Source organism: Oncorhynchus nerka, unplaced genomic scaffold (assembly GCF_034236695.1).
Source record: "Oncorhynchus nerka isolate Pitt River unplaced genomic scaffold, Oner_Uvic_2.0 unplaced_scaffold_776, whole genome shotgun sequence".
Taxonomy (NCBI): Eukaryota; Metazoa; Chordata; class Actinopteri; order Salmoniformes; family Salmonidae; genus Oncorhynchus; species Oncorhynchus nerka.
This window is the reverse complement of record NW_027040449.1, coordinates 51,722-77,221: the sequence shown is the minus strand read 5'-3', so window position 1 is coordinate 77,221 and position 25,500 is coordinate 51,722. Positions and strand designations below refer to the sequence as shown.

General features: G+C 44.1%; 1 long non-coding RNA gene across 1 annotated transcript; it reads left to right on the top strand.

Moving 5' to 3' along the window:
* The first annotated feature begins 16,427 nt into the window (after nt 1-16,427).
* Nucleotides 16,428-24,430, top strand: LOC135571087 (uncharacterized). Its single transcript, XR_010463637.1, has 3 exons — nt 16,428-16,499; nt 22,894-22,978; nt 23,163-24,430. It is a non-coding gene; the product is annotated as an uncharacterized LOC135571087 (long non-coding RNA).
* Nucleotides 24,431-25,500: the final 1,070 nt, after the last annotated feature.

Genomic DNA, 25,500 nt, shown 5'->3' with positions numbered 1-25,500 from the left:
TCTCCCAGGCTGAGAGAGACCGCCGGATGAGGAGCGACGCTGTCTATATTGCGGCAAACCGGGCCATTTCCGTTCCACGTGTCCCGGGCTCCAGGAAACGCTCTGTCCCGTACAGACGGGGGAACTGTAACGGGAAACATAACCTCCTCCCATCCGTCCAACTCCCGTCTGCTCATTCCAGTCACCCTTTCCTGGGACAACCACAAGCTTCACCTTCAAGCCTTGGTAGACTCTGGAGCCGCAGGTAACTTCATGGATGGTGTCTGGGCGAAGGAGAATGGCGTTCCCTTTGAACCTCTAAGTGACCCCATGAGGGTTACTACATTGGATGGAAGCCCTTTGGGATCTGGACTTGTCACTCATGTCACTACCTCCTTGCGACTTTCAGTTTCACAACACAAGGAATTGATGAACTTTCATTTGATCTCCTGTTCCGAGTTCCCTCTCGTCCTTGGATACCCCTGGCTTCACAGCCATAACCCTCACATCGACTGGTCTGTGGGCACTATCAAGCAGTGGGGTCCTACGTGCCAAGCTACATGTATTTTCCCGAATTCCCGAGTTCTACTCCCGAGTCTTTAGAATCCATCGACCTGACCCGAGTTCCCGAGTGTTACCATGACCTCAAACTGGTATTTAGCAAACAGAGGGCCACCATGCTACCACCCCATAGACCTTATGATTGCCCCATCGAACTGTTTCCGGGCACTTGCCCCCAGGGTCGGATCTTTTCCTATCTCCACCCGAACGAGCTGCTATGGATACCTACATCAAGGACGCTCTGGAAGCAGGCCTCATGCGTCCATCCACCTCCCCGGCGGGAGCAGGGTTTTTCTTTGTGGCCAAGAAAGACGGTGGATTACGCCCTTGCATCGACTACCGGGGACTCAATGCCATAACCGTCCGTAACCGTTACCCGCTACCCCTTATGGCCACAGCCTTCGAGCTGCTCCAGGAAGCAGTTGTTTTCACTAAGCTTGACCTGCGGAACGCATACCATCTTGTGCGGATCAGACCTGGTGACGAGTGGAAGACAGCGTTCAACACGCCTACTGGTCACTATGAATACTTGGTGATGCCCTTCGGCCTGACCAACGCCTCAGCGGTGTTCCAAGCGCTCATAAACGATGTGCTTAGGGATATGCTTAACATATTTGTGTTTGTTTACTTGGATGACATCCTCATCTTTTCGAGCTCTCTTCAAGAACACACAAAGCATGTCAGACAAGTACTCAAACGCCTCCTAGACAGCCATCTGTACGTTAAGCCGGAAAAATGTGAATTCCATTCATCCCGAGTACAATTCCTGGGATTTGTAGTGGAACCCGGTCGAGTCCAAATGGACCCCAGGAAGGTAGGGGCGGTAGCGGATTGGCCCACCCCCAAATCCGTTAAGGAAGTTCAGCGTTTCCTGGGCTTCACAAACTTTTACCGCAAGTTCATCAAGAACTTCAGCTTGGTGGCAGCCCCTCTCTCAGCTTTAACCAAGGGTGGCAATGCAAGGTTTTTGTGGGAAGAGAAGCTGAGACGGCCTTCCAAGGACTCAAGCAGCGCGTCCTCTCTGCTCCCATCCTGATACTACCGACTACGGATGAACCGTTTGTGGTGGAGGTAGACGCCTCAGAGGTTGGTGTTGGAGCTGTCCTGTCTCAGAGGGGTGAAGACAAGAAGCTTCATCCGTGCGCTTTTCTTCTCACACCGGCTTACCCCGGCTGAGAGGAACTACGATGTGGGGGATCGTGAACTCCCTAGCGGTTAAGATGGCATTGAAGGAATGGAGACACTGGCTCGAGGGGCTTCTCACCCGTTTCAATTGCTTACGGACCACAAAATCTGGAGTATATCCAGCAGGCGAAGCGGTTGAACTCTAGACAAGCTAGATGGTCTCTTTTCTTCAATCGATTCCAGTTTATCCTCACCTATCGGCCCGGTCGAAGAATCTCAAACCGGATGCCCTGTCCCGAGTCTACGCTCCTGCCATTCGAGATGACACGGACATGCCTGTCCTTCCTGCTGCTAAGATCGTGGCTCCGATTTCGTGGCAAGTTGAGGATACCGTGAGACGAGCTCAAGCTATCGAACCGGACCCGAAAGGGGGTCCTGCCAATCGGTTGTTTATCCCAAGGCAGTGAGGACTCAGGTCCTTCTGTGGGGGCACTCCTCTCGCCTCACCTGTCACCCGGGCGTAGGTCGCACCTTGGAGTTCATCCAGCGTAAGTTCTGGTGGCCTACCATAAGAGAAGACGTTGCCTCTTTCGTCAATGCCTGCCCCGTGTGCTGCCAGGGCAAATCTTCTCACCTCCGCCCTCAAGGACTCCTTCACCCTTTACCTATTCCCCACAGACCCTGGTCCCATATCTCATTGGACTTTATTACTGGCCTTCCTCCATCCCATGGCAATACTACTATCCTAGTCATAATCGACAGGTTTTCAATGGCGGCCAGGTTCGTTCCTCTGACTAAGTTACCTTCTGCCAAGGAGACGGCTGAGTTGGTAATTAATCATGTGTTCCGAATCTTCGGCATTCCTCAAGATATGGTTTCTGACAGAGGTCGCCAGTTCGCCTCAAGGTTTTGGAAGGCCTTCTGCCAACTCATGGGTGCTTCTGCCAGTCTATCTTCAGGGTACCATCCGGAGTCCAACGGCCAAACAGAGAGGATGAATCAAGAGCTGGAAGCCACCCTCCGATGTATGACTCGTAACAACCCGTCCACATGGTCGTCCTTCATTGTTTGGGCCGAATACGCGCACAACACCTTGCGCTCCTCCTCCCCTGGTATGTCCCCGCACGAGTGTCAGTTTGGCTATGCCCCTCCATTGTTCCCGGACCAGGAGGCAGAAGTCAGACGCTGTCGGCTTATGTGGAGGAAGACCCGTCTTAATCTTATGCGTTCCTCACAGAGGTACCAACAACAAGCCAACAGACGTCGCCGTCCCGGGCCTACCCTGCGCCCCGGCCAGAGAGTCTGGCTCTCCACAAGAGACTTACCACTACGGGTGGAGTCTCGCAAGCTGTCCCAAAAATACATCGGTCCCTTTAAGGTTGCCAGGAGAGTTAACCCAGTTTCTTATCGCCTACACTTACCCAGATCCCTTAAGATTAATCCCACATTTCACATTTCCTTATTAAAACCTGTTGTTTTTTTCTCCCCTTGTCCCGGCAGACAGACCTCCCCCTCCGCCTCGTGTCATTGGAGGCCAGCCGGCTTATACCGTCCATCGGATACTGGATTACCGCCGGGTGCAGCGGTCCTGGCAGTATCTGGTGGACTGGGAAGGCTACGGTCCCGAGGAGCGCTCCTGGGTTCCTGCCAAAGACATACTGGACCCTGACCTCATTCGTCAGTTCAGGGCTCTCCACCCTGAGAGAGCTGGTAGGAACGTCAGGAGCCGTTCCTAGGGGGGATTCTGTCAGGATTTGGCCAGGGTTGTTCCGGTTTTGGTCACTAGATGCCCCCATTGTGCCTTTTGACCTTTTGTTTTCCCTTGATCCCCATTATTATTTGCACCTGTGCCTCGTTTCCCCTGATTGTATTTAAACCCTTTGTTTTCCTCAGTCCTTTGCTCTGTGTTTGTATGTTAGCACCCAGCCCTAGTATTCTGTTAACTCTTGTTGATCCCGGTGGACGCTCTTGTGGAATTCTGTTTTTTGTTCTTGTTTATTTATTTTTGAGTATCTTTTGAGGCTTTTTGTGCTATACCTACCACCTTGTGGATTTACCTTTTTTGTCTTGGAGGATTACCTTTGTTCTTGTGGAATTCCTTTTGAGGTTGTGGAGTTACATGTGTTCCTGAAGGACTTCACTTTTTACTACATTAAATACACCGTCTCAAGTACTGCTGTGTCTGCCTCATCTTCTGGGTTCTGCCGACTATTCGTGGCTCAGTTGGTTAAGTGACTGTTTTTCACTCCGGAGACCCGGGTTCGTAACCGGGTCCTGACAATTATATCATACAGACTACAGTTTCAGACAGACTACTGTATCAGACAGACTACTGTATCAGACAGACTATTGTATCAGACTATTGTATCAGAGAGACTATTATATCAGGCTACTGTATCAGACAGACTACTGTATCAGACAGATTATTGTATCAGACAGACTATTGTATCAGACTATTGTATCAGGCTATTATATCAGACAGACTACTGTATCAGACAGATTATTGTATCAGACAGACTATTGTATCAGACTATTGTATCAGGCAGGCTATTGTATCAGGCAGGCTATTGTATCAGGCAGGCTATTGTATCAGACAGACTATTGTATCAGACTATTGTATCAGAGAGACTATTGTATCAGGCAGGCTATTGTATCAGACTACTGTATCAGACAGACTACTGTATCAGACTACTGTATCAGACAGACTAGTGTATCAGACTACTGTATCAGAGAGACTATTATATCAGACAGACTACTGTATCAGACAGACTAGTGTATCAGACTATTGTATCAGACTATTGTATCAGACAGACTATTGTATCAGACAGACTACTGTATCAGACTATTGTATCAGACAGACTATTGTATCAGACTATTGTATCAGAGAGACTATTATATCAGACAGACTAGTGTATCAGACTGACTATTATATCAGACATACTACTGTATCAGACAGACTACTGTATCAGACTACTGTATCAGACAGACTAGTTTATCAGACTACTGTATCAGACAGACTACTGTATCAGACTGACTAGTGTATCAGACAGACTACTGTATCAGACAGACTACTGTATCAGACAGACTACTGTATCAGACTGACTAGTGTATCAGACTGACTACTGTATCAGACTGACTACTGTATCAGACAGACTACTGTATCAGACTACTGTATCAGACAGACTAGTTTATCAGACTACTGTATCAGTGTTACGGATACAGTTATCCTGTGTGTGTGTGTATCCTGTGTGTGTTTCTTTTCTCTCCTTCTCCCCTCACAGGTGAAAACCATCACTCCCCAATCAGTCAACAATCAATCATCAATCAGAAGACACCCCTCCTCCTACTTCCTACCCTATCACAGTTCCTTCCCCATGGTTTAAAAACCCCATCATTTGTTTGTTCTCAAGCTCTAGCTCAATCTCTAGCAATCTCTAGCAAATGCCTCTGTAAATGCCATGTCTGTAGGTCTCTGTGTTTCACTCTCGCTTTGTGTCTTAACCTCTCTTTTGTTTAAAGCACCTCCATAGCACTTTGTCATCACCTGTGAGTATTGTTTTTGGTTATGGTGTTTGTGTGTTGCTGGTGGGAAAAGGGGGAAACCAAGACAAGTCGCCCATGGGCATACACTACCCGTAGGTGAACTTTGTTAAATACACTAGTTAGAACTGGGCGCACCACCCACTGTATTTTTGGTTAGTTAGTTCGCTGTTGTTAAAGTAGGCTAGTCTAGCTTAGGGGTGTTTTTGAATACTTATTGTTTCTTTCCTTGGGTCCAGCTCAGCCCCTTTTCCTGCTCCCCCCATTACCGTGTGTTTATAAATAAACCTAGAGTTTGACGGTAGATTTCTGTTGTCGTGGTTATTTCGTTCACACTTTTACTTTGTCACAATAATAATTTGCATGAGTTATGTTACGGGTCTCATTACCATCCCCCCTAGACTGTCGGGCCAAAAGGGATTCGTAACAATCAGACAGACTAGTGTATCAGACAGACTAGTGTATCAGACAGACTAGTGTATCAGACAGACTAGTGTATCAGACAGACTAGTGTATCAGACTGACTAGTGTATCAGACTGACTAGTGTATCAGACTGACTAGTGTTTTTTATTTTATTTATTTCACCTTTATTTAACCAGGTAGGCTAGTTGAGAACAAGTTCTCATTTACAACTGTGACCTGGCCAAGATAAAGCATAGCAGTGTGAACAGACAACACAGAGTTACACATGGAGTAAACAATTAACAAGTCAATAACACAGTAGAAAAAAAAATGGGCAGTCTATATACAATGTGTGCAAAAGGCATGAGGAGGTAGGCGAATAATACAATTTTGCAGATTAACACTGGGGTGATAAATGATCAGATGGTCATGTACAGGTAGAGATATTGGTGTGCAAAAGAGCAGAAAAGTAAATAAATAAATAAAAAAACAGTATAAAAACAGTATGGGAATGAGGTAGGTGAAAATGGGTGGGCTATTTACCAATAGACTATGTACAGCTGCAGCGATCGGTTAGCTGCTCGGATAGCTGATGTTTGAAGTTGGTGAGGGAGATAAAAGTCTCCAACTTCAGCGAATATTTTTTTTTTTTTTTTTTTTTTTTTTTTTTTTTTTGCAGTTCGTTCCAGTCACAGGCAGCAGAGTACTGGAACGAAAGGTGGCCAAATGAGGTGTTGGCTTTAGGGATGATCAGTGAGATACACCTGCTGGAGCGTGTGCTACGGATGGGTGTTGCCATCGTGACCAGTGAACTGAGATAAGGCGGAGCTTTACCTAGCATGGACTTGTAGATGACCTGGAGCCAGTGGGTCTGGTACGAATATGTAGCGAGGGCCAGCCGACTAGAGCATACAAGTCGCAGTGGTGGGTGGTATAAGGTGCTTTGGTGACAAAACGGATGGCACTATGATAGACTGCATCCAGTTTGATGAGTAGAGTGTTGGAAGCCATTTTGTAGATGACATCGCGGAAATCGAGGATCGGTAGGATAGTCAGTTTTACTAGGGTAAGCTTGGCGGCGTGAGTGAAGGAGGCTTTGTTGCGGAATAGAAAGCCGACTCTTGATTTGATTTTCGATTGGAGATGTTTGATGTGAGTCTGGAAGGAGAGTTTGCAGTCTAGCCAGACACCTAGGTAATTATAGATGTCCACATATTCAAGGTCGGAACCATCCAGGGTGGTGATGCTAGTCGGGCATGCGGGTGCAGGCAGCGATCGGTTGAAAAGCATGCATTTGGTTTTACTCTCGTTTAAGAGCAGTTGGAGGCCACGGAAGGAGTGCTGTATGGCATTGAAGCTCGTTTGGAGGTTAGATAGCACAGTGTCCAATGACGGGCCGAAAGTATATAGAATGGTGTCGTCTGCGTAGAGGTGGATCATGGAATCGCCCGCAGCAAGAGCAGCATCATTGATATATACAGAGAAAAGAGTCGGCCCGAGAATTGAACCCTGTGGCACCCCCATAGAGACTGCCAGAGGACCGGACAGCATGCCCTCCGATTTGACACACTGGACTCTGTCTGCAAAGTAATTGGTGAACCAGGCAAGGCAGTCATCCGAGAAACCGAGGCTATTGAGTCTGCCGATAAGAATATGGTGATTGACAGAGTCGAAAGCCTTGGCGAGGTCGATGAAGACGGCTGCACAGTACTGTCTTTTATCGATGGCGGTTATGATATCGTTTAGTACCTTGAGCGTGGCTGAGGTGCACCCGTGACCAGCTCGGAAACCAGATTGCACAGCGGAGAAGGTACGGTGGATTCGAGATGGTCAGTGACCTGTTTGTTGACTTGGCTTTCGAAGACCTTAGATAGGCAGGGCAGGATGGATATAGGTCTATAGCAGTTTGGGTCCAGGGTGGCTCCCCCTTTGAAGAGGGGATGACTGCGGCAGCTTTCAATCCTTGGGGATCTCAGACGATATGAAAGAGAGGTTGAACAGGCTGGTAATAGGGGTTGCGACAATGGCGGCAGATAGTTTCAGAAATAGAGGGTCCAGATTGTCAAGCCCAGCTGATTTGTACGGGTCTAGGTTTTGCAGCTCTTTCAGAACATCTGCTATCTGGATTTGGGTAAAGGAGAACCTGAAGAGGCTTGGGCGAGGAGCTGCGGGGGGGGGGCGGAGCTGTTTGCCGAGGTTGGAGTAGCCAGGCGGAAGGCATGGCCAGCCGTTGAGAAGTGCTTATTGAAGCTTTCGATAATCGTGGATTTATCGGTGGAGACCGTGTTACCTAGCCTCAGTGCAGTGGGCAGCTGGGAGGAGGTGCTCTTGTTCTCCATGGACTTCACAGTGTCCCAGAACTTTTTGGAGTTGGAGCTACAGGATGCAAACTTCTGCCTGAAGAAGCTGGCCTTAGCTTTCCTGACTGACTGCGTGTATTGGTTCCTGACTTCCCTGAACAGTTGCATATCACGGGGCTATTCGATGCTATTGCAGTCCGCCACAGGATGTTTTTGTGCTGGTCGAGGGCAGTCAGGTCTGGAGTGAACCAAGGGCTGTATCTGTTCTTGGTTCTGCATTTTTTGAACGGAGCATGCTTATCTAAAATGGTGAGGAAGTTACTTTTAAAGAATGACCAGGCATCCTCAACTGACGGGATGAGGTCAATGTCCTTCCAGGATACCCGGGCCAGGTCGATTAGAAAGGCCTGCTCACAGAAGTGTTTTAGGGAGCGTTTGACAGTGATGAGGGGTGGTCGTTTGACTGCGGCTCCGTGGCGGATACAGGCAATGAGGCAGTGATCGCTGAGATCCTGGTTGAAGACAGCGGAGGTGTATTTGGAGGGCCAGTTGGTCAGGATGACGTCTATGAGGGTGCCCTTGTTTACAGAGTTAGGGTTGTACCTGGTGGGTTCCTTGATGATTTGAGTGAGATTGAGGGCATCTAGCTTACATTGTAGGACTGCCGGGGTGTTAAGCATATCCCAGTTTAGGTCACCTAACAGAACAAACTCTGAAGCTAGATGGGGGGCGATCAATTCACAAATGGTGTCCAGGGCACAGCTGGGAGCTGAGGGTGGCCGGTAGCAGGCGGCAACAGTGAGAGACTTATTTCTGGAGAGGGTAATTTTCAAAATTAGTAGTTCGAACTGTTTGGGTATGGACCTGGAAAGTATGACAGACTGACTAGTGTCTCAGACTGACTAGTGTCTCAGACTGACTAGTGTCTCAGACTGACTAGTGTCTCAGACTGACTAGTGTCTCAGACTGACTAGTGTCTCAGACTACATTATCAGACTACTGTATCAGACACACTAGTGTATCAGACTATTGTATCAGACAGACTAGTGTATCAGACAGACTAGTGTATCAGACAGACTAGTATATCAGACTACTGTATCAGACAGACTAGTATATCAGACTACTGTATCAGACAGACTAGTATATCAGACTAGTGTATCAGACAGACTAGTATATCAGACTAGTGTATCAGACAGACTAGTATATCAGACTATTGTATCAGACAGACTAGTATATCAGACTACTGTATCAGACAGACTACTGTATCAGACAGACTACTGTATCAGACTACTTTATCAGACTGACTAGTGTCTCAGACTGACTAGTGTCTCAGACTGACTAGTGTCTCAGACAGACTAGTATATCAGACTATTGTATCAGACAGACTAGTATATCAGACTATTGTATCAGACAGACTAGTATATCAGACTACTGTATCAGACAGACTACTGTATCAGACTACTTTATCAGACTACTGTATCAGACACACTAGTGTATCAGACAGACTAGTGTATCAGACAGACTAGTGTATCAGACTATTGTATCAGACTCCTGAATTAGACAGACTACTGTACTAAATTTGAAATCATCAGAAGAGATGAAGGTTTGTTTTATACTATGTGACTCTAGCTGAATTTAGGGAGAAATATTGCAGTTTTGTAAAGCACTTAAGAAAAAATACTTTAAAGTATTACTTAATTAATTAGTTGTAGTATCTGTACTCTACTTTACTATTTATATGTTTGACTACTTTTACTTTTACTAAACTACATTCCTAAAGAAAATAATGTACTTTCTACTCCATACATTTCCCCTGACACCCAAAAGTACTAGTTCCATTTTGAATGATTAGCAGGACAGGACAATGGTCCAATTCACACATTTATCAACAGACCATCCCTGGTCATCCCTACTGCTTCTGATCTGGCGGACTCACTAAATACATGCTTTGTTTTTAAATGATGTCTGAATGTTGGACTGTGCCTCTGGTTAACCGTAAATTTAAAAAACAAGAAAATGGTGCCATCCGGTTTGCTTTATATACGAATTTGAAATGATTTATACTTTAACTTATATATTTCAAGTATATTTCAGCAATTACATTTACTTTTGTTATACTTAAGTATATTTTAAATGAAATACTTTTAGCCTTTTCTCAAGTAGAATGTTACTGGGTGACTTACTTTTATTTGAGTCATTTTCTATTAAGGTATCTTTACTTTTAAAGCTTAAGTATGACAATTGGGTACTTTTTCAACCAGTGGAATAGTGTCCTCACTGTCCTGTTGATCTGGTCCAAACTCATCAATACTCTACAAGCCAGAGTATTATCCTGACATAACTATCATGTATGTACTTTGATCTCCAGCCATGTGTCTTTGACAGCTGTAATTATGGGTAAGTAAGGCTGAGGCCAAGAGTCAATCAGATCAAGTGTTAACCAGAGATAGAAGACGCCCACATAGGGGATATTTTGGTAGTGATTGAGGTGGAACTGCGTTGGAGGTGTCAATCGGTGAGCAGCTGCTCTTGATCATTGTCACGAAGCCCCACCCACCCCACTGGCTTCAGAAGTCAGAAAGAGAGAGTGAAGGCTATACAGACAAAATTGCTCTCAAATTCAAGAAAATAATGAGGATTTCTATCATCCTAATGAAGGTATAGATTACATCTCACATTCCAGTGTTCCTAATGGAGGTGTAGATTACATCTCACATTCCAGTGTTCCTACACTGAGTCCTGATGATGGATACTAGACTGTATGTCTGTGGGATGGAGAGTACAGGGAGGATTACACTGAGTCCTGATGATGGATACTAGACTGTATGACTGTGGGTTGGAGAGTACAGGGAGGATTACACTGAGTCCTGATGATGGATACTAGACTGTATGACTGTGGGATGGAGAGTGCAGGGAGGATTACACTGAGTCCTGATGATGGATACTAGACTGTATGACTGTGGGATGGAGAGAACAGGGAGGATTACACTGAGTCCTGATGATGGATACTAGACTGTATGACTGTGGGATGGAGAGTACAGGGAGGATTACACTGAGTCCTGACGATGGATACTAGACTGTATGACTGTGGGATGGAGAGAACAGGGAGGATTACACTGAGTCCTGATGATGGATACTAGACTGTATGACTGTGGGATGGAGAGTACAGGGAGGATTACACTGAGTCCTGACGATGGATACTAGACTGTATGACTGTGGGATGGAGAGAACAGGGAAGATAACACTGAGTCCTGATGATGGATACTAGACTGTATGACTGTGGGATGGAGAGTACAGGGATTCACCTACCTGCCCATGTCACCCTCTCCCTGAGAGAGAAGCCCCAGAAGGTGGCGTGTTTGTGGATTATAAGAAGTGTCAGGACTCCTTCAATGTGGAGGACAGTTGTCATATCTACTCTTTCACTGGCTGCAACTTCACTAAGAAACTCTATCCATTCTTCAACCCTGGTGGTTCAGATAGAGTCTCACTGCTCAACTGTCCTGTAGATGTCACCAACTGACTGTTTTATATCAAACAAGTGCATTTGGTATTTGTGAAATGCTTGTATTCTGCCAGTGTAAATATACAGTACCAGTCAAAAGTTTGGACACACCTACTCATTCAAAGGTTTTTCTTTATTTGTACTATTTGTACTATTATTCTACAATGTTGAAAATAATAGAAATAAAAATAAACCCTTGATAATGAGTTATGTGTGTCCAAAGTTTGTGTGGTACTGAGTTCATGTAAAATGTCCAGAAAAACAAAACAAACCCAAACAGTTTAACAAGAATAATACAATAAACATTACAGGAATTTACTCAGTTAATAGATAATGCATTTCTTTAGTAAAGAGTGGCGCTGTTTCGCTCACTCAGATGCTTTGTCTGGTGAAGGCCTCAGACTGGACTCTGCCTGGGGCCTCCAAATCACTAAGTCCACCCCTGGTTAAGGTACAGTATTGTTCCCTGGGTTGCAAAAAGATCAAAATACACATCATGTACCTTCAGATGTACACATGATCTAACATGGTACTGTTTGGTACCTTTAAGGGTACATGTGTGGATAATGAGTACATGTGTGGATAATGAGTTCATGTGTGGATAATGAGTACATGTGTGGATAATGTATTATAATGGTTTAAAAAACAGATAAAGCAGCACCTCAAGGCACAACGCCTCTCCCCTATTTGACCTAGATAGTTTGTGTGTATGTATTGATATGTAGGCTACGTGTGCCTTTTTTAAATTAGTTGTGTCCTTGAACTGTTCTTGTCTAGTAAACGTATCATGCTTGTGTAACGTGGTTAGTTAAGTTCCCCACGCCAAAGCAGAAATGTGTATTTAATGTTTATTTATTGTAATTGGTTGGTTTAAGTCAGATATCAATAAGGGGTAATGTCATTGGCTATGGTTGCAGATAGAGGATGAGGTTGCAAACATATATTTTTCCCAGTCTGATATTGACATGCAAGCGGTAGATATTGTTCTGAAGTGCTGTGTTCTCTTTTAATATTTACGATGTGTATGAGTTCACCATGTATATTAGCTATATTTACAGTATCCTGTTAGAGTTTGATGTAATTCTAGCCATGCATTTTGATATTATTGCTGTATGAACAACTAGCTAGCATGCTCTATTGAAGTGATGGTGGTGGCATTTAGCATGTGTCTCATACATGGTTGTTTCTCCTTGCTGCAGATCCTTGCTACAGCAGCCATCTTGGTGCATGTCAGATCCATGCTACAGCAGCCATCTTGGTGCATGTCAGATCCATGCTACAGCAGCCATCTTGGTGCATGTCAGATCCATGCTACAGCAGACATCTTGGTGCATGTCAGATCCATGCTACAGCAGCCATCTTGGTGCATGTCAGATCCATGCTACAGCAGCCATCTTGGTGCATGTCAGATCCATGCTACAGCAGCCATCTTGGTGCATGTCAGATCCATGCTACGGCAGCCATCTTGGTGCATGTCAGATCCATGCTACGGCAGCCATCTTGGTGCATGTCAGATCCATGCTACGGCAGCCATCTTGGTGCATGTCAGATCCATGCTACGGCAGCCATCTTGGTGCATGTCAGATTCATGCTACATCATCCATCTTGGTGCATGTCAGATCCATGCTACAGCAGACATCTTGGTGCATGTCAGATTCATGCTACAGCAGCCATCTTGGTCCATGTCAGATCCATGCTACAGCAGACATCTTGGTCCATGTCAGATCCATGCTACAGCAGACATCTTAGTGCATGTCAGATCCATGCTACAGCAGACATCTTGGTCCATGTCAGATCCATGCTACAGCAGACATCTTAGTGCATGTCAGATCCATGCTACAGCAGACATCTTGGTCCATGTCAGATCCATGCTACGGCAGCCATCTTGGTCCATGTCAGATCCATGCTACAGCAGCCATCTTGCTCAGATCCATGCAGCCATCTTGGTGCATGTCAGATCCATGCTACAGCAGCCATCTTGGTGCATGTCAGATCCATGCTACAGCAGACATCTTAGTGCATTTCAGATCCATGCTACAGCAGACATCTTGGTCCATGTCAGATCCATGCTACGGCAGCCATCTTGGTCCATGTCAGATCCATGCTACGGCAGCCATCTTGGTCCATGTCAGATCCATGCTACAGCAGCCATCTTGGTGCATGTCAGATCCATGCTACAGCAGCCATCTTGGTGCATGTCAGATCCATGCTACAGCAGCCATCTTGGTGCATGTCAGATCCATGCTACAGCAGCCATCTTGGTGCATGTCAGATCCATGCTACAGCAGCCATCTTGGTGCATGTCAGATCCGTGCTACAGCAGTCATCTTGGTGCATGTCAGATCCGTGCTACAGCAGCCATCTTGGTGCATGTCAGATCCGTGCTACAGCAGCCATCTTGGTGCAAGTAGCTAGCTAGCCAATATCAGCATGGTTTCATACCATAGACATCAGAACTCTAACACAAGGACAAGTAACATTAAACATCAGTTAGCTAGTCATGACCAGTAGAGGTGTGTGGGTAAAATCACTGAGGAAGTCAAGCCAGTAAATAAAGCCATATTACAACCTATGTTGTGATAATTCCGTTGTTTGCTCTATAACCCATTCGTTCATACACCACCATGATATACAGTAAGGCCGTGACAATAAAAGACAACAGTCACAGAAGTCTGCAGCAAGGTCAAGCCAGTTAACGTTTGACAGTTTACTAACAACCACTGATTTAGAAACACAGACTTACCTCAAATCAACAGAAGACAACATGAGCACTGCCTCCGCTATTCCAGCACTATTTACACTTAAAAATGTAAACACTCTCAAATCAAGAAGGCTATGTATGCTTAGTTTAATACACTGAAAACAAACTTAAAGATACCAAAAACAATTTAGTCCAATCAATGTTGCTAAAGATCATGTGGCTGTCCATGGAACTGATTTTTGTGTGTGTGTGTTTGTAAAACATAGTTTTTTGACTAACCCTACTATCCTAGACTGCTACCATAGACTACGGACTCTCCTTCTCCGTGGCCACCGTGAGTAAAACATTTAAACATGTTAACCCTTTGCAAGGCTGCCGGCCCAGGCGGCATCCCTAGCCGCCTCCTCAGAGCATGCGCAGACCAGCTGGCTGGTGTGTTTACAGACATATTCAATCAATCCCTATCCCAGTCTGCTGTTCCCACATGCTTCAAGATGGCCAACATTGTTCCTGTTCCCAAGACAGCTAAGGTAACTGAAATAACCCAATAGCCCTCACTTCTGTCATCATGAAGTGCTTTGAGAGACTAGTCAAGGATCATATCACCTCCACCGTACCTGACACCCTAGACCCACTCCAATTTGCTTACCGCCCCAATAGGTCCACAGACGATGCAATCGCCATCACACTGCACACTGCTCTATCCCATCTGGACAAGAGGAATACCTATGTGAGAATGCTGTTAATTGACTACAGCTCAGCATTCAACAACACAGTACCCTCCAAACTCATCATGAAGCTTGAGACCCCGGGTCTCAACCCCGCTCTGTGCAACTGGGTCCTGGACTTCCCGACTGGCCGCCCCCAGGTGGTGAAGGTAGGAAACAACATCTCCACCCCACTGATCCTCAACACTGGGACCCCACAAGAGTGCGTTCTCAGCCCTCTCCTGTACTCCCTGTTCACCCACGACTGCGTGGCCCTGCACGCCTCCAACTCAATCATGAAGTTTGCAGACGACAATACAGTGATAGGCTTGATTACCAACAATGACGAGACAGACTACAGGGAGGAGGTGAGGGCCCTTGGAGTGTGGTGTCAGGAGAATAACTTCTCACTAAATGTCAGCAAAACAAAAGAGATGATTGTGGACTTCAGGAAACAGCAGAGGGAGCACCCCCCTATCCATATCAACGGGACAGCAGTGGAGAAGGTGGAAAGTTTTAAGTTTCTCGTGTACATATCACCGACAAACTGAAATGGTCCACGCACACAGACAGTGTGGTGAAGAAGGCGCAACAAATTGTACAGGTGCACAATTTAGAGCATCCTATCGGGCTGTATCGCTGCCTGGTACGGCAACTGCACCGCCCACAACCACAGGGCTCTTCAGATGTTGGTGCGGTTTGCACAAAACATCACCAGGGGCAAACTACCTGCCTCCCAGAACACCTACAACACCTAATGTCACAGGAAGGCAAGGACAATAACCACCCGAGCCACAACCTGTTCCATCAGAGCCACTACCCCATTCCATTCAGAAGGCGAGGTAAGTACAGGTGCATCACACCTGGGAGAGAGATTGAAAAACAGCTTCTATCTCAAGGCTTTCAGATTGTTAAACAGCCACCACAAGCACAGAGAGGTGGCTGCCTACATACAGACTTGATATCATTGGCCACTTTCATAAATGGAACACTAGTCACTTTAATAATGCCACTTTAATGTTTACTTATCTCACATTACTCATCTCATATGTATATACTGTATCCTTCACTATCTATTCTTTACTATCTATTGCATCTTAGCCGCTCTGTCACTGCTCATCCATATATTGTATAGTTATATACAGTATTCTCATCCCATTCCTTTACTAGATAGTGTGTATTAGGTTTAGTTGTGTAATTGTTAGATATGACCTGTTAGATACTGCTGCACTGTCGGATCTAGAAGGATAAGCATTTCGCTACACTCACAATAACATCTGCTAACCATGTCTATGTGATCAATAATAGTTGATTTGATTTATAGTCCAGTTGAACACCAATGCAGTCCTCCTCTCTTTCATGTTGGCAAAGCGGTCTATGGTGTGTGAACATGTTACCAGCTGTTAAACTCTCCTCCGTCTTTGTTTCCTCAATCCCGCACCCCTTTCTCAAAGCTCATTGGAAGAGGAGGTTTGAGAGGAGGGACCTTAGATACTCTCTTCAAAATGAACTTTGTCTGATGTGCTTTTGTGAGTATGGGCCTTCAAGAGACTGTGTTGAATAGAGGGCACACTGCTGAGCCTCACTACAGTTTGTTCCTTCTGCCAGCAGGAGGCCCCCCAGCCTTGGTCCCAGTTTGACTGGAGCAGCAGTGGCCTTGGTATCAACCGTCTGGATGGTACGTCCTCCCACTGAGCCCCCTACCTACAGGGCTAGAGATGAGGCTGCTGAACACACTCTCCCCTCCGACTCTGCTGCTACCTGACTCCTGTTATTCTCTTTGGTTCCAATGTCCACACCAGCATACTAGACTACCACCTATAATGAATCAATGTGTTGGACATACTAGACTACCACCTATAATGAATCAATGTGTTGGACACACTAGACTACCATTTATAATGAAGCAATGTGTTGGACATACTAGACTACCACCTATAATGAATCAATGTGTTGGACATACTAGACTACCATTTATAATGAAGCAATGTGTCGGACACACTAGACTACCACCTATAATGAAGCAATGTGTTGGACATACTAGACTACCATTTATAATGAATCAATGTGTTGGACATACTAGACTACCATTTATAATGAATCAATGTGTTGGACATACTAGACTACCACCTATAATGAATCAATGTGTTGGACACACTAGACTACCATTTATAATGAATCAATGTGTTGGACATACTAGACTACCACCTATAATGAATCAATGTGTTGGACACACTGGACTACCACCTATAATGAATCAATGTGTTGGACATACTAGACTACCACCTATAATGAAGCAATGTGTTGGACATACTAGACTACCATTTATAATGAATCAATGTGTTGGACATACTAGACTACCACCTATAATGAATCAATGTGTTGGACACACTAGACTACCATTTATAATGAATCAATGTGTTGGACATACTAGACTACCACCTATAATGAATCAATGTGTTGGACACACTGGACTACCACCTATAATGAATCAATGTGTTGGACATACTAGACTACCACCTATAATGAAGCAATGTGTTGGACATACTAGACTGCCATTTATAATGAAGCAATGTGTTGGACATACTAGACTACCATTTATAATGAATCAATGTGTTGGACATACTAGACTACCACCTATAATGAATCAATGTGTTGGACATACTAGACTACCACCTATAATGAATCAATGTGTTGGACATACTAGACTACCACCTATAATGAAGCAATGTGTTGGACATACTAGACTGCCATTTATAATGAAGCAATGTGTTGGACACACTAGACTACCACCTATAATGAAGCAATGTGTTGGACATACTAGACTACCACCTATAATGAAGCAATGTGTTGGACACACTAGACTACCACCTATAATGAAGCAATGTGTTGGACACACTAGACTGCCATTTATAATGAAGCAATGTGTTGGACACACTAGACTACCACCTATAATGAAGCAATGTGTTGGACATACTAGACTGCCATTTATAATGAAGCAATGTGTTGGACACACTAGACTACCACCTATAATGAATCAATGTGTTGGACATACTAGACTACCATTTATAATGAAGCAATGTGTTGGACATACTAGACTACCATTTATAATGAAGCAATGTGTTGGACACACTAGACTACCATTTATAATGAATCAATGTGTTGGACATACTAGACTACCACCTATAATGAATCAATGTGTTGGACATACTAGACTACCACCTATAATGAATCAATGTGTTGGACATACTAGACTACCACCTATAATGAAGCAATGTGTTGGACATACTAGACTACCATTTATAATGAAGCAATGTGTTGGACATACTAGACTACCATTTATAATGAAGCAATGTGTTGGACACACTAGACTACCACCTATAATGAATCAATGTGTTGGACACACTAGACTACCATTTATAATGAATCAATGTGTTGGACATACTAGACTACCACCTATAATGAATCAATGTGTTGGACATACTAGACTACCACCTATAATGAATCAATGTGTTGGACATACTAGACTACCACCTATAATGAATCAATGTGTTGGACATACTAGACTACCACCTATAATGAAGCAATGTGTTGGACATACTAGACTACCACCTATAATGAAACAATGTGTTGGACACACTAGACTACCATTTATAATGAAGCAATGTGTTGGACATACTAGACTGCCATTTATAATGAAGCAATGTGTTGGACATACTAGACTACCATTTATAATGAATCAATGTGTTGGACATACTAGACTACCACCTATAATGAAACAATGTGTTGGACACACTAGACTACCACCTATAATGAAGCAATGTGTTGGACATACTAGACTACCACCTATAATGAATCAATGTGTTGGACATACTAGACTACCACCTATAATGAATCAATGTGTTGGACATACTAGACTACCACCTATAATGAAGCAATGTGTTGGACACACTAGACTACCATTTATAATGAAGCAATGTGTTGGACATGCATTCTAAGTAAGTGGTATGCAAGTGTGGACTTTGGAACATAGTCCCTATCACCCCTCCCCCACTCCATCTCTCCTCTGTTCACATTGATGTCTCCCTAGATGGTACTACTCATTTTCATGACCTACTGTCCCTTTAATTGTATCTTGTACTGTGGAATCCCAAGGCTCTCTCTCTATATATGTCTAACTTAACCGGCTACCTCGTCTGCCCTGTATTGAGTGATGGTGATGAGGTTTCTCACATGTTGTTACCCTTCATCATTGATCCAAACACTGTTTCTTATTGCACTGGGCGAGAGATCTTTCAGTATTAGTGGAGGGAATGGGGCAAAGACAAGTCAAGCCATATAGATGAATGTGTGGCCATAGCCTAAAGGGAATCCCCCCAGTAGCTGCATTTTGGTTGTAGTAGAAAGGTTGTAGTAGAAATAAGCTCATGTGAAAAAGCCTGAACTCCAGACCTGTTCTGTACTAACATTCCACTCCTTGTACTTTGTCATATGCCAAAAATGATGTTTGGCATGACATGAAGTAGAATATTAGCACAAACAGACTGGTATCCAGACTAGAGAAAGCCAGGATCCTCTTACTAGTACCCAGGATAGAGAAATACAGGATCCTCTTACTAGTACCCAGGATAGAGAAAGCCAGGATCCTCTTACTAGTACACAGGATAGAGAAAGCCAGGATCCTCTTACTAGTACCCAGGCTAGAGAAAACCAGGATCCTCTTATTAGTACCCAGGCTAGAGAAAGCCAGGATCCTCTTACTGGTACCCAGGATAGAGAAAGCCAGGATCATCTTACTAGTACCCAGGATAGAGAAAGCCAGGATCATCTTACTAGTACCCAGGATAGAGAAAGCCAGGATAGAGAAAGCCAGGATCATCTTACTAGTACCCAGGATAGAGAAAGCCAGGATCCTCTTACTGTTACCCAGGATAGAGAAAGCCAGGATCCTCTTACTAGTACCCAGGATAGAGAAAGCCAGGATAGAGAAAGCCAGGATCCTCTTACTGGTACCCAGGATAGAGAAATCCAGGATAGCGAAAGCCAGGGTCATCTTACTGGTACCCAGGATAGAGAAAGCCAGGATCCTCTTACTGGTACCCAGGATAGAGAAACCCAGGATAGAGAAACCCAGGATAGAGAAAGCCAGGATCCTCTTACTGGTACCCAGGATAGAGAAAGCCAGGATAGAGAAAGCCAGGATTCTCTTATTAGTACCCAGGATAGAGAAAGCCAGGATCCTCTTACTGGTACCCAGGATAGAGAAAGCCAGGATAGAGAAAGCCAGGATTCTCTTATTAGTACCCAGGATAGAAAGCCAGGATCCTCTTACTGGTACCCAGGATAGAGAAAGCCAGGATAGCGAAAGCCAGGGTCATCTTACTAGTACCCAGGATAGAGAAAGCCAGGATCCTCTTACTGGTACCCAGGATAGAGAAAGCCAGGATCATCTTACTAGTACCCAGGATAGAGAAAGCCAGGATAGAGAAAGCCAGGATCATCTTACTAGTACCCAGGATAGAGAAAGCCAGGATCCTCTTACTGTTACCCAGGATAGAGAAAGCCAGGATCCTCTTACTAGTACCCAGGATAGAGAAAGCCAGGATAGAGAAAGCCAGGATCCTCTTACTGGTACCCAGGATAGAGAAATCCAGGATAGCGAAAGCCAGGGTCATCTTACTGGTACCCAGGATAGAGAAAGCCAGGATCCTCTTACTGGTACCCAGGATAGAGAAACCCAGGATAGAGAAACCCAGGATAGAGAAAGCCAGGATAGAGAAACCCAGGATCATCTTACTGGTACCCAAGATAGAGAAAGCCAGGATCCTCTTACTGGTACCCAGGATAGAAAAAGCCAGGATAGAGAAAGCCAGGATTCTCTTATTAGTACCCAGGATAGAGAAAGCCAGGATCCTCTTACTGGTACCCAGGATAGAGAAAGCCAGGATAGAGAAAGCCAGGATTCTCTTATTAGTACCCAGGATAGAGAAAGCCAGGATCCTCTTACTGGTACCCAGGATAGAGAAAGCCAGGATAGCGAAAGCCAGGGTCATCTTACTAGTACCCAGGATAGAGAAAGCCAGGATCCTCTTACTGGTACCCAGGATAGAGAAAGCCAGGATCCTCTTACTAATACCCAGGATAGAGAAAGCCAGGATAGAGAAAGCCAGGATCCTCTTACTAGTACCCAGAATAGAGAAAGCCAGGATAGAGAAACCCAGGATAGAGAAAGCCAGGATCCTCTTACTAGTACCCAGGACAGAGAAAGCCAGGATCCTCTTACTAGTACCCAGAATAGAGAAAGCCAGGATAGAGAAACCCAGGATAGAGAAAGCCAGGATCCTCTTACTAGTACCCAGGACAGAGAAAGCCAGGATCCTCTTACTAGTTCCCAGGATAGAGAAAGCCAGGATCCTCTTACTAGTACCCAGGACAGAGAAAGCCAGGATCCTCTTACTAGTACCCAGGATAGAGAAAGCCAGGATCCTCTTACTAGTACCCAGGATAGAGAAAGCCAGGATCCTCTTACTAGTTCCCAGGATAGAGAAAGCCAGGATCCTCTTACTAGTACCCAGGACAGAGAAAGCCAGGATCCTCTTACTAGTACCCAGGATAGAGAAAGACAGGATCCTCTTACTAGTACCCAGGACAGAGAAAGCCAGGATCCTCTTACTAGTACCCAGGATAGAGAAAGCCAGGATCCTCTTACTAGTACCCAGGATAGAGAAAGCCAGGATAGAGAAACCCAGGATAGAGAAAGCCAGGATCCTCTTACTAGTACCCAGGATAGAGAAAGCCAGGATCCTCTTACTAGTTCCCAGGATAGAGAAAGCCAGGATCCTCTTACTAGTACCCAGGATAGAGAAAGCCAGGATCCTCTTACTGGTACCCAGGATAGAGAAAGCCAGGATAGCGAAAGCCAGGATCATCTTACTAGTACCCAGGATAGAGAAAGCCAGGATAGAGAAAGCCAGGATCCTCTTACTAGTACCCAGGATAGAGAAAGCCAGGATCCTCTTACTAGTACCCAGGATAGAGAAAGCCAGGATAGAGAAAGCCAGGATAGAGAAAGCCAGGATCCTCTTACTGTTTTCTGTTTAAGCTGCTATTCTGTGTTTTCTTATATTCTTCTGTATCTTTACTTTTCATTTTCTTTGTAAAATAAAGAGGACATATATATTCAGTAAACTGAAACTGATCTTTACAATCACTGTGATTATATTAACACAATATCTGCAAAAGAAAATACAATTTGATTTAGCTTGAATATGTTTTTATATTTCTTTTTAGATTCCCCCCAACCAATGAGATGTTTTAAGGTTCTTTCAGTGTGGTTGCAATAAACACTGTTGTAAATACGCGAATAAACCTCTTTCTAATATATTACACCTATCTGAGCTGTCCTGCCTCTTGGTTTTCTCTGGCTGTTCTATCACTGCACTGACCACTTTCCTCCATAGACATGGATAGATGTAACACATCCTGGTTTAACATGGGCAGTGCCATTGAGGCCGTTCACCATAAGGAAGCAGTCAACTGGGTGGGAATTTCTATAGGATAAGTAAGGATCACAGAATTCCATCCAGGTCAGCAGGAAGGATCTGCCAATGAATTATACTCCTGAGCAAACGTCCCATACCTGGATGTGGCTGTAAATCACCTACCTTGGCCTTAATGCCTGTTCAGACAATACACTCCAGGAGGCAGTATGCAAACCCTTTCAGTTTGTTAACCGACTGTCAATTAACTAATTTAAGTCAAATGGAGAGAGCCCTCAATATTGCTGCCCATGCTGTCACGGAAGACAGAATGGCAAAGATGTAAGGAAGAGCCCTCTATCCAACTCTATGCTGCTTTCCTCTGTTCTGGAGATTCTTATTCCAGCTCCATACTGCCACCCACTGTGTTGAAAGACCAAATTCTTGATGGTTTCTTCACCACTTGCTAGTAGTTTGTACACCTTTTATTTGGACCAAGGACAGAAGTGCCATGGTGGTCTTTTTGTTTTGAACTCTAAACACAGGTGCAATGTATTTGTGTACATGTGTGTGTGTGTGATGTGGTGGATCCAGAGCTAGACAGTGACACAAGCAGCCGTCCAGCTGACACCCTGAACCACCTCATGTCTACTATGGAGAATACCACCACCTCCACCAGGTCAGACTGACACACACACACACACGTAGTGATCAATAATTGCTAATCAAGCATAATCGATTGGTTTTATATCGTGCTTTGCCAGGTCTGAAAGAGCTTTGCATGGAAAGAGGGGAAACTCACCTGCAATCATATGTCGCCTCTGTGTTTTTCCATCTTAATGTGTTGTGTGTGTTTGTGTCAGGAAACCCCATAGGGATGAGGAGGACCAGCTGAGTGAGGAGGCAGCCAGGGTGATCTGTGGGCTGGCTGACCTGTCCTTCATGAAGGCTAAGGTCCTAATGTTCCCCATCACCCTCACACCAGCCGCTGGCTCTGGTACACTGCTAGAGTGATGCACACATGGATGGATGCACACACACACAAACACAGAAGACTTGTCCGCTTCAAAGCTAGCTTGAACATTAATGCAAAGTCAAAATGTTGATCATCAGTAATATGGTGAAATAGTTAGTCTTTTGTTCTGAATGTATTGATGTATTTATGTTGTGACACAGTGGTTGAGGTCTAAGACTGATCCACACTTACCTCCAGTCATCTGCCTCGTTCCCCCAGTGGAATTAGATCAATTTCCTGTTTCCCTTTTCAAGATGAACATTTTATCTTCATGTATTTATTATTGATGTGTGTATAGTTATTCATGTAAATTCATCATAAATCCATAGGAAATATATTGTATTTAATATTTACATAACAGTTTGGAAATAACAATATTTATATGATATATGTTTGTGTTGTTGATCTAGAGTGTGATTTCCTCTTAAATGGCACCCTATTCCCTATATAGTGCACTATTATTGTCCAGAGCCATATGGGCCGTTGTGAAAAGTAGTGCACTACATAGGGGATAGAGTGCCATTTGGGACAAACACCTATCATCATGGGGTTAACTACTGTTAAATAATATAATAGCACAAGTCTTAATGAATAGGGCCTCCAGAACCCTAATATTTCTGATTAGTGTCTCGGGGAAACACAGTCCTGTGTGTTCAGATGATCTGCCATTAAAGGGACAATCCAGTATTTGTACATCCATTTTTTAACCTTTAAATGAATGAAATGTAGCCATTGATTGTTAAAGAATTGAACGTATAATGCCTCGTGAGCTTAGTTCAACTGTCTTACCCAATCAGAACCAAATGATCAGCTTGTTTCACTACATTGCTTGTAAATAATGTAATTGGTAACTAACGCTGTAATGCTTCAGAATGTGGTTAAACTATCATGTTGATCTCATGGATGGTCAGTCCTTGCATCCATCCTTGCTTCATCTTTGAATTTGAGTGGTTTAATTTCTCCAGCTCCATCCCTCAGCTGTTTACCAAAAGAAAGTAGCGGGCGGCCATTTAGTTATTTGAATCCCAGATTGCCCCTTTAAGGATAATGGGACAGTGATGCTCACATGTAAAGAGGGATCAGTGTTTGCGGAAATATATTTTATTTGATTCCTTATTTCCGTTTTGTGTGTTTGATATTTGGGTTTGTTATAATTTCTTCTCACACTTGTTCCCTCTGCCTGTCTACATCTTCAAGGATGCCTTTGCTCATTCTAAAGATATGAAATGAATGTGACCTGTAGTTCACTGGTGCTGAATAATAAGATCTGTGGAGGAAAACTATGGACTGTAAAATGTAAGGGACTTGTTATGGAAAAACATAAGACATTAAAGAGCGTATAGAAAGGTTTGAAAGCGTTGCTCTCCTTGGCTGTTCCTTTTAATGTACATTCAAATGGAAATGATTTAGAAGAGGTACATGAGTGTGAACGTGTGTTTGTCTGTGGTGAGATTCAAACACGTTACCACTAGATTATTACACTAGATGTTTACGTTAAACGTCCACTAGATTATTACACTAGATGTTTACGTTAAACGTCCACTAGATTATTACACTAGATGTTTACGTTAAACGTCCACTAGATTATTACACTAGATGTTTACGTTAAACGTCCACTAGATTATTACACTAGATGTTTACGTTAAACGTCCACCTCGACCAACCACCCTCCTTTCAGTTTTGCATTAAATAACCATATGTCTTATGTGACCATATCAAACGTAACTAATTTAAGTGTTCTGGATTTACGTTTACTAAGTTACATCTAGTCTAGTCATGTAACCTAACATAAACATATCATACTGTATAAAAGGAGTGGCACAGATTTAAGTAAACTATAATGTGTTTTGCTTGGGTTTATAGACCTCTCTGTCATGTGGTCTGCACATCAGCCAAGCTTAGAATCCACAACCAAAACTTACCACCACAGTTCACACCCATGTTATCTGATTCTGAGCTCACTATGCAACAGTTGTGTGCAGCGATGCAGTTGAACAGGTTCTTGTCCCAAGGAATAGAAAGAATAAGAAGGTAGTTTGATCACATCACAATAGTTTGATCACAGAACACTAGTACATTTATCAGACTGCAGTGCCTCAATAGGACTGATTCAACCAGGTAAATGGATCAGCTAGTTGTCTTTTGAAATGTGTTATACTATGTTATCCATTGTTATTGTATAATTA